Source organism: Penaeus monodon, chromosome 3, assembly GCF_015228065.2.
Source record: "Penaeus monodon isolate SGIC_2016 chromosome 3, NSTDA_Pmon_1, whole genome shotgun sequence".
In the NCBI taxonomy this organism is placed as follows: Eukaryota; Metazoa; Arthropoda; class Malacostraca; order Decapoda; family Penaeidae; genus Penaeus; species Penaeus monodon.
In genome coordinates this window covers 4,140,713-4,147,515 of record NC_051388.1, presented here as the reverse complement: position 1 = coordinate 4,147,515, position 6,803 = coordinate 4,140,713, and the positions used below count along the sequence as shown (strand labels likewise).

General features: G+C 35.1%; 1 protein-coding gene across 1 annotated transcript in view; it reads left to right on the top strand.

Moving 5' to 3' along the window:
- The first annotated feature begins 623 nt into the window (after positions 1-623).
- Positions 624-6,803, top strand: part of LOC119590832 (CUB and sushi domain-containing protein 3-like) — a 64,327-nt gene continuing 58,147 nt past the window's right edge. Inside the window, 1 exon segment of the mRNA XM_037939591.1 lies at positions 624-755. The gene's annotated coding sequence lies outside the window, so the exon portion shown is untranslated.

Below are 6,803 nucleotides of genomic sequence, written 5' to 3'. Positions count from 1 at the left end.
ATCCTTTTAACCCAGCTCTCTCTCCGTCTCCAGAGTTAAGCAAAGCCCGCCTGAAGCGTTATTTTCCTCTTTTATAAATTCCCTTTTCTTTTTCGCCTACGTTCTTCATCCTACTTTTCTTAAATATATCATTCACCCACAGATTCCCACAAAACAGAAAACCGTTAACCTCGCTCTCTTCTTCATTTCTTCATTAATTATTTTTATAAAGTGGTTTACCCAGGTCTGTCTTCTTCCCCAGAATTAACCGAAGCCTTAAAGTTATATTTTCCTCTTCTAGTATTATCATTATCATTATTACGCCTTTTCTGATATTCTTCATCCCTATTTTTCTCCAACGCACCAACCCTCCGCATAATTCCCACAAAACTCCCTTTAACCCAGTTCTCTCTCTCCTTCCCCAGTGTTCTCCGCCTCCGCCTGAAGGTTTACTTTCCTTTTTCCATAAATTCCCTTTTTTCTTATTCGCCTACACTCTGCTTCCCACTTTGCTTAAACGCATCATTCCCCCGCAAAATTCCCACAATATTCCCTTTAACCCAGCTCTCTCTCTCTCCTTCCCCCCAGAGCTCTCCGAAGCCCGCCTGAAGAGAGGTCGTCGCTGGTCGTCCGCCAGGTTCCGCAGACCGCACGACCCTTACGCCTACATTGTATTCGACGATGACGAGATCGTGGAAGGTCGTAAGGTCTACAAAAACCCGAGAAATGCCCCGTCGAATTCGTGCCCGCGAGACGAAGGCGCCATCGAGAGGGCGGTGAGTAGCGGGGGAGGGGGGGAGGGGGAGGGAGAGGGGAAGGGAAGGAGAGGGAGAGGGAGAAGGAGAAGGAAGGAAGGAGAGGGGGAGGAGGAGAGAAGGAGAGAGGAGAGGAGAAAAGGGAGGGAGAAAGGGAAGGAGAGGGAAAGGAGAGGAAGGGAGAGAGAATGAGGGGAGGGAGGAAAGGAAAGAAGAGAGAGGGAAGAGGGGAAGGGGAAGAAAGAAAGAGAGAGAAGAGACAAGAAGAGAGAAGAGAAGAAGAGAGAAGAGAGGAGAGAGAGAGAGAGAAGAAGAAGAGAAAGAGAGAGAGAGAGAGAGAGCGAGAGAGAAGAGAGAGAGAGAGAGAAGAGAGAGAGAGAGAGAGAGAGAGAGAGAGAGAGAGAGCGTGTGCGTGAGAATGCATGTGCGTGAGTGTGCATGTGAGTGGACTTCAGACCGCCATGAATGCTTAAGTAACCTGCCATTATGCATAAGATATTTATGGACTAAGCAAAGACCTTGGTGCCCCTTCCCCTTCTCTCCCCTCCCCTTCACCCTCTTCCTCTCCCCCTTCCCCTCCATCCTCCATCTCCCTTCCACTCATCCCCTTCCCCCCCTCACCCCTTCCCCTTCCCTCAACCCTCCATCTCCCCTTTTCCCCTTTCTCCCTCACCCCCTTCCCGCTTCCTCCCTCCTCACTCCATTTCCCTTCCCCTCACCCCCTTCTCCTCAGACCTTCTCCTACCCCTTCCCCTTCCCTCAACCCTCCATCTCCCTTTTCCCCTTTCTCCCTCACCCCCTTCCCCTTCTCCTCCTCACTCCATTTCCCTTCCTCACCCCTCCCTCAGACCCTTCTCCCTCAGACCCTTCCCTCACCCCTTCCCTCACCCTCATCTCCCCTTCCTCCCTTCCCCTTCCCCTCCCCTCCCCTTTTCCCCTTCCCTGCACCCTCCATCTCCCTTCCCCCTTACTCCCCCCCCCCTTTTTTTCCTCCCCCTCCCCCCCCCCCCCTTGAAATCCAATAGAGCTGCGTTACGAAGGCCGTAATTTCTTTAGTATTAGACAAAAGGTATTCTCTTATTTACTTTATTTTATTTACCGTCTCTGTTCCTTTTTTTTTTATCTAAATTCCTTAAAGATGTTATTTATCTAAATATTTTCTCCCTCAATGTTCCTGTTTTTTTATGAATAAACCTTTTCTTTTTATCAATTATTTTTTCTTAATTTGTTTATCAAGATTTTTTCGCCCTGAATATTTTGATTAGAACTTTTTTTTTTATTCATTTCATATTAATTCTTTTCCAAAGATATACATCAAATCGCTTTTGCAGTAAATCAGGACATTTCAGGATATTTTATATATATATTTTATATATTTTTATATATATTTTTATATATTTTTTTATATATATATTTTTATATATTTTATATATTTCTATATATTTTTTTTTTTTTTGGGGGGGGGGTATTTCTTTTTTTTTATCTCGCTTGTTATTAATGGTTAATTATCGTTATTTCTTGGTTGTCTGTTCCTTCATTATTTTCCTTTCATTTATTTATTTTTTTTCTTTCATTTTCTCTCAACATTTTTTATCGCGTCTGTTTCACCGAATCTTTTTCTTTCTTTCTCTCTTTCTCTTTACTTTATTCGTTTGATCATTTCCTTTCATATTTCCCTTATTATATTATTTTTTATTTCCTCTTTTTCTTTTCTTTTTATTCTTTTTTTTTTTTTTTTTATGTAATCCATTTATGAAAATATACCATTTTCAATCTAAAAATATATTTACGTAATTTATAAATTATAAGTTTAGATATGAATGTAAATAGATATAAATCCAGATAAAAATGTAAATAAAGAGAAATATAAATAGATGTAAATAAATATAGATATAGATAACTATACATATAAACAGATACAAATAAACATGAATAAACATAGATGCAAATAGAAATTGAAATAAATCTCGGTATAAATAAAGAAAAATAAAAACAATAAAGATATAACTGTAAATAGATATAGATCTAGAAATAAATGTAGGAATAAATCTAGGAATAGAATCTAGAAATAAATCTAGGAATAAATCTAGGAATAAATCTAGGAATAAATCTAGGAATAAATCTAGGAATAAATCTAGGTATAAATCTAGGAATAAATCTAGAAATAAATCTGAATCTAGGAATAAATCTAGGAATCTAGATAATCTAGGAATAAATCTAGAATAAATCTAGGAATAAATCTAGGAAATCAGAATAAATCTAGGAATAAATCTAGGAATAAATCTAGGAATAAATCTAGGAATAAACTAGGAATAAATCTAGGAATAAATCTGAATAACTAGGAATAAATCTAGGAATAAATCTAGGAATAAATCTAGGAATAAATCTAGGAATAAATCTAGGAATAAATCTAGAAATAAATCTAGAAATAAATCTCAAAATAAATCTCAAAAGAAATCTAGGAATAAATCTAGGAATAAATCCCATTTGCCTTCGACCTTTAGTTCTTTCGTTATTCCTCGTTTCACTTTCTATATTTATCCTATATCTTCCTTTGTTTGTTTATTTATTTTTTGTTTTTTTTGTTAATTACCAATTTACTGCTTCCTCCATTTATCTTGTTGTTTTATCTCCTGTCATTTGGTTGCAGGATTTCTTTTTTTCTATCTCTCTTTACTTCTCCTTTCGTTTTGCTTATTCCTCTTTTATCTTCATCCGTTTCGTTTTCTATCTTCCATTCTATTTTATTCTAAATATCTAATTTTATCTTTTTTTTCACTTTCTTTTCATTTTTTTTTTCTAACGTTGTTTGATTTATATTTTTTTCTCCCAATTTAAAGTTATTCTTTGTCTCCATTTACTCCTTTTATTTATCTATTTATTTCCTATTTCGTCCTCGATTCCACTTTATTTTTTATTTTAAACAATTAATCTATTTATTTCCTGTTTTCTTTCATCATCTTGATTACATTGATTTTTCACTATTACCTTATCCTGTTTTTCCCTATTTATTCTTTTTTTTTATTCTTATTTACTTCATTCCCCTTTTATTCTTATTTTTTTTTATCCTCTTCTTCCTCTGTAATTCCTAATTCTTCCATTTTCTCGTTTTCTTTCTTTTTCTTACATTATTTGATATTCATTTTTATCTTATTATGCATTTTCCTTTTTTATTATAACTTTTGCATTATTCTTTTGCTGTTATTCAATTTTATTCATTATTCCTATTCGCTTCCTTTCTCATTTATCTTCTTTTCTCTTCATTTCACTTCCATTTTTTTTTTTTCTTCTTTTTTCCATTTCCATTTCGTCTTCACTTTCATCATCTTTCTTTTCTCTCATATTCCTCTCTTCTCTTCTCCTCCTCTTCTCCGCTTTCTTCCTCATTCGTATTCCCTCTTGCTTTATCCGATTCTCCATCTCTTCCTCCCTTTTTCTCCCATTTCTTCTCCTTCCTTTTTTTCTGGAAATCTAATTGTTTTTTTTTTTTTTTTTTTGCAACATTTCTCGGTTCTTCATTATTCAATTTCTCCTTTATTTCGTTTATCCTTTTTCGTTTTATTTCATCTATTCCCTTTACGTCTCATTCCTTTATTTTATTTGTTGTATTTTTCTTTTTCTTTCTCTTCCTTTTTTTATTTCGCTGATTCTTTTTGTTTGAAATTCTCTTTTATCTTTCTTTTCATTCCTTATTCTTCTTGTTCGTTATTCCATCTTCTTTGTACTTATAATTCTCGTTCCTCATTCCTTTCTTCCTTATTCCTTTTCATTCCCTTTTCCCTTATTCCAATTTGTCTCCCACTTTTATCTTATTCTATCCCTTTTCTCTCATTCTGTTTATCTTTTTTTATGTCATCCAATTCGTCTAATTTATTGACCTTTCATCTTTTCTTTATTTATTTCTATTTCCTCTCTTTCGTTATTTGTTGTTCTCGTGTTTTATCATCTCTTTCCTTCTCTTTTTTTTTTTTTTTTTTTTTTTTGCATTTTTCTATTCTATTCTTTACCTTTTTTTAAATCTTTTTATCTTATTATTATATTTTCTTATCTATCCTTTATTCCTTCATTATTCTGTTTCTATTTTCGTTCTTTTTCTCTTTTATTTCATTTATTGTTTTTAATTCCCTTTATGCATCTCTTATTTCAATTGTTCTTTTTATCGCATTTCTTCTTTTTTCGTTTATTCTTGCTATCTCCCTTTTCGTTTCTTCTGTCCATTCTTTTAATATTTAGTTCTATTTCACTTTCTTCTTCTTCTTTCTCTTTATTTCTTTTTCACTCCACTTCTTCCTTCTTATTCCACTTTTTCCTTTTTATCTCTCTTCTCCCATTTATTCATTTGTGGCAGCTATTCTCAATTCGTTTTATTTCATTTATTGTTTTTATTTCTTTTTTTTCTTTCACTTATTCCTTTTTTCTTTCACTTATTCCTTTTTCTTTCACTTACATTTTTTATTTCCTTTATTCCTTTTCTTTTCCATTTCTTCCTTCTTACTCTTCTTCTTCCTTATTTTCCATCTCCCTTTTATTTTATTTTTTTTTTAATTATTCCAATCGGTCTTATTTATCACGTTGTCTTGCTTCTTTCAATCTCAGTTTCATCTTTTTATTTACGCTTTTATTTAACATTCTTTTCCTCTATTCTCTTTTATTTCGTATTTATTCCATTTCCTTCTTTATCATTTTCTTTATTTCCTACTTATTCCGCTTCTTTTTATCATTTCCTTTCTCTCTTTAATTCTTTTTTACCATCCTTTATTTCACTCATTCCTTTTATTCCATTTTTTTTGTTCCATTTTCTTATGATTTCTTTCCTCCCTTTTTATTCTTTTTTTCACTTATTCCATTAATTTCGCTGTCTCTCCTTCTGCCCTTTGGCGGCAGTTCGGTCATTCATTATTGAATTTCCGCGTTTATTTCGCTCTTTCTTCGTCATTCTCCTTTGTTCCTTTTTATTCCGCTTCTCCCTTCTTATTTCATTTATCCCTTTTCTTTTTTTCTCTCTCTTTTTTTCGTCTATTCCTCGTATGTTTCGTCTCGCTCTCCGCCCTTCTGTCGACCCTTCATTACTTAATTTCCGCTTTTATTTCGCTCTTTCTTCTTCCCGACCTTATTCCCCTTTTCTTCCACTTCTTTTTTTTATTTCCTTTATCCCGTTTCTTAATTTCTTCTCTCTCTTTTCTTCGTTTATTCCTCTATGTCTCGTCTCATCCTCCTCCTCCGTGGCAGCTTCTGTCAATCATTCATTACTTAATTTCCGCTTTTATTTCATTCCTTCTTCTTCAATTCCCCTCTTATTCCTTTTTTTCTATCCCAGTTCTCCCCTCTTATCCCTCCTATCCCTTCGTTTATTCCCCGTGTGTCTCCTCCCGCCCTCCGCCTCCTGTGCCTACGCGCTGGGGAGGGGGAGGCGGGGGGAGGGAGGGGGAGGGGGATCGTGTGTTTTGGGAGCCGTCGAACCGATTTCATTTCGCGGGAAAGGGATCCAATTGCCTATTGTGACTTTATTAGATTTGCTCTTGTCCCATTTCTTGTTTCGGGGTTTTATTGTGTTTGCTTTTCTCTCTCTCTCTCTCTCTCTCGCTCTCTCTCTCTCTCGCTCTCTCTCTCTCTCGCTCTCTCGCTCTCTCTCTCTCTCTCTCTCTCTCTCTCTCTCTCTCTCTCTCTCTGATGTTTTCTTGTCTCTTTCTTTCTTTCTAGTGTTTTTTTTCGGTCTGTCTGTCTTTTTCTCTTTGATGTTTCTCGATTTATTTATTTATGTGCTTATTTATCTATCTCTGATCTCTCTCATTCTGTCTATCTATCATCTCTCTCTCTCTCTCTCTCATTCACTCTCTCTCATTCTCTCTCTCTCTCTCTCTCTCTCTCTCTGTCTCTCTCTCTCTCTCTCTCTCTCTCTCTCTCTCTCTCTCTCTCTCTCTCAGTCTATCTCTATCTCTTTCTCATTCTCTCTCTCTCTCTCTCAGTCTATCTCTATCTATCTATCTACTTATCTCTCTCTGCATAACGGAATGATAGATAAATTGATAGACAAAATGAAATAAATATAAGAATTAAGAATTCGAGATT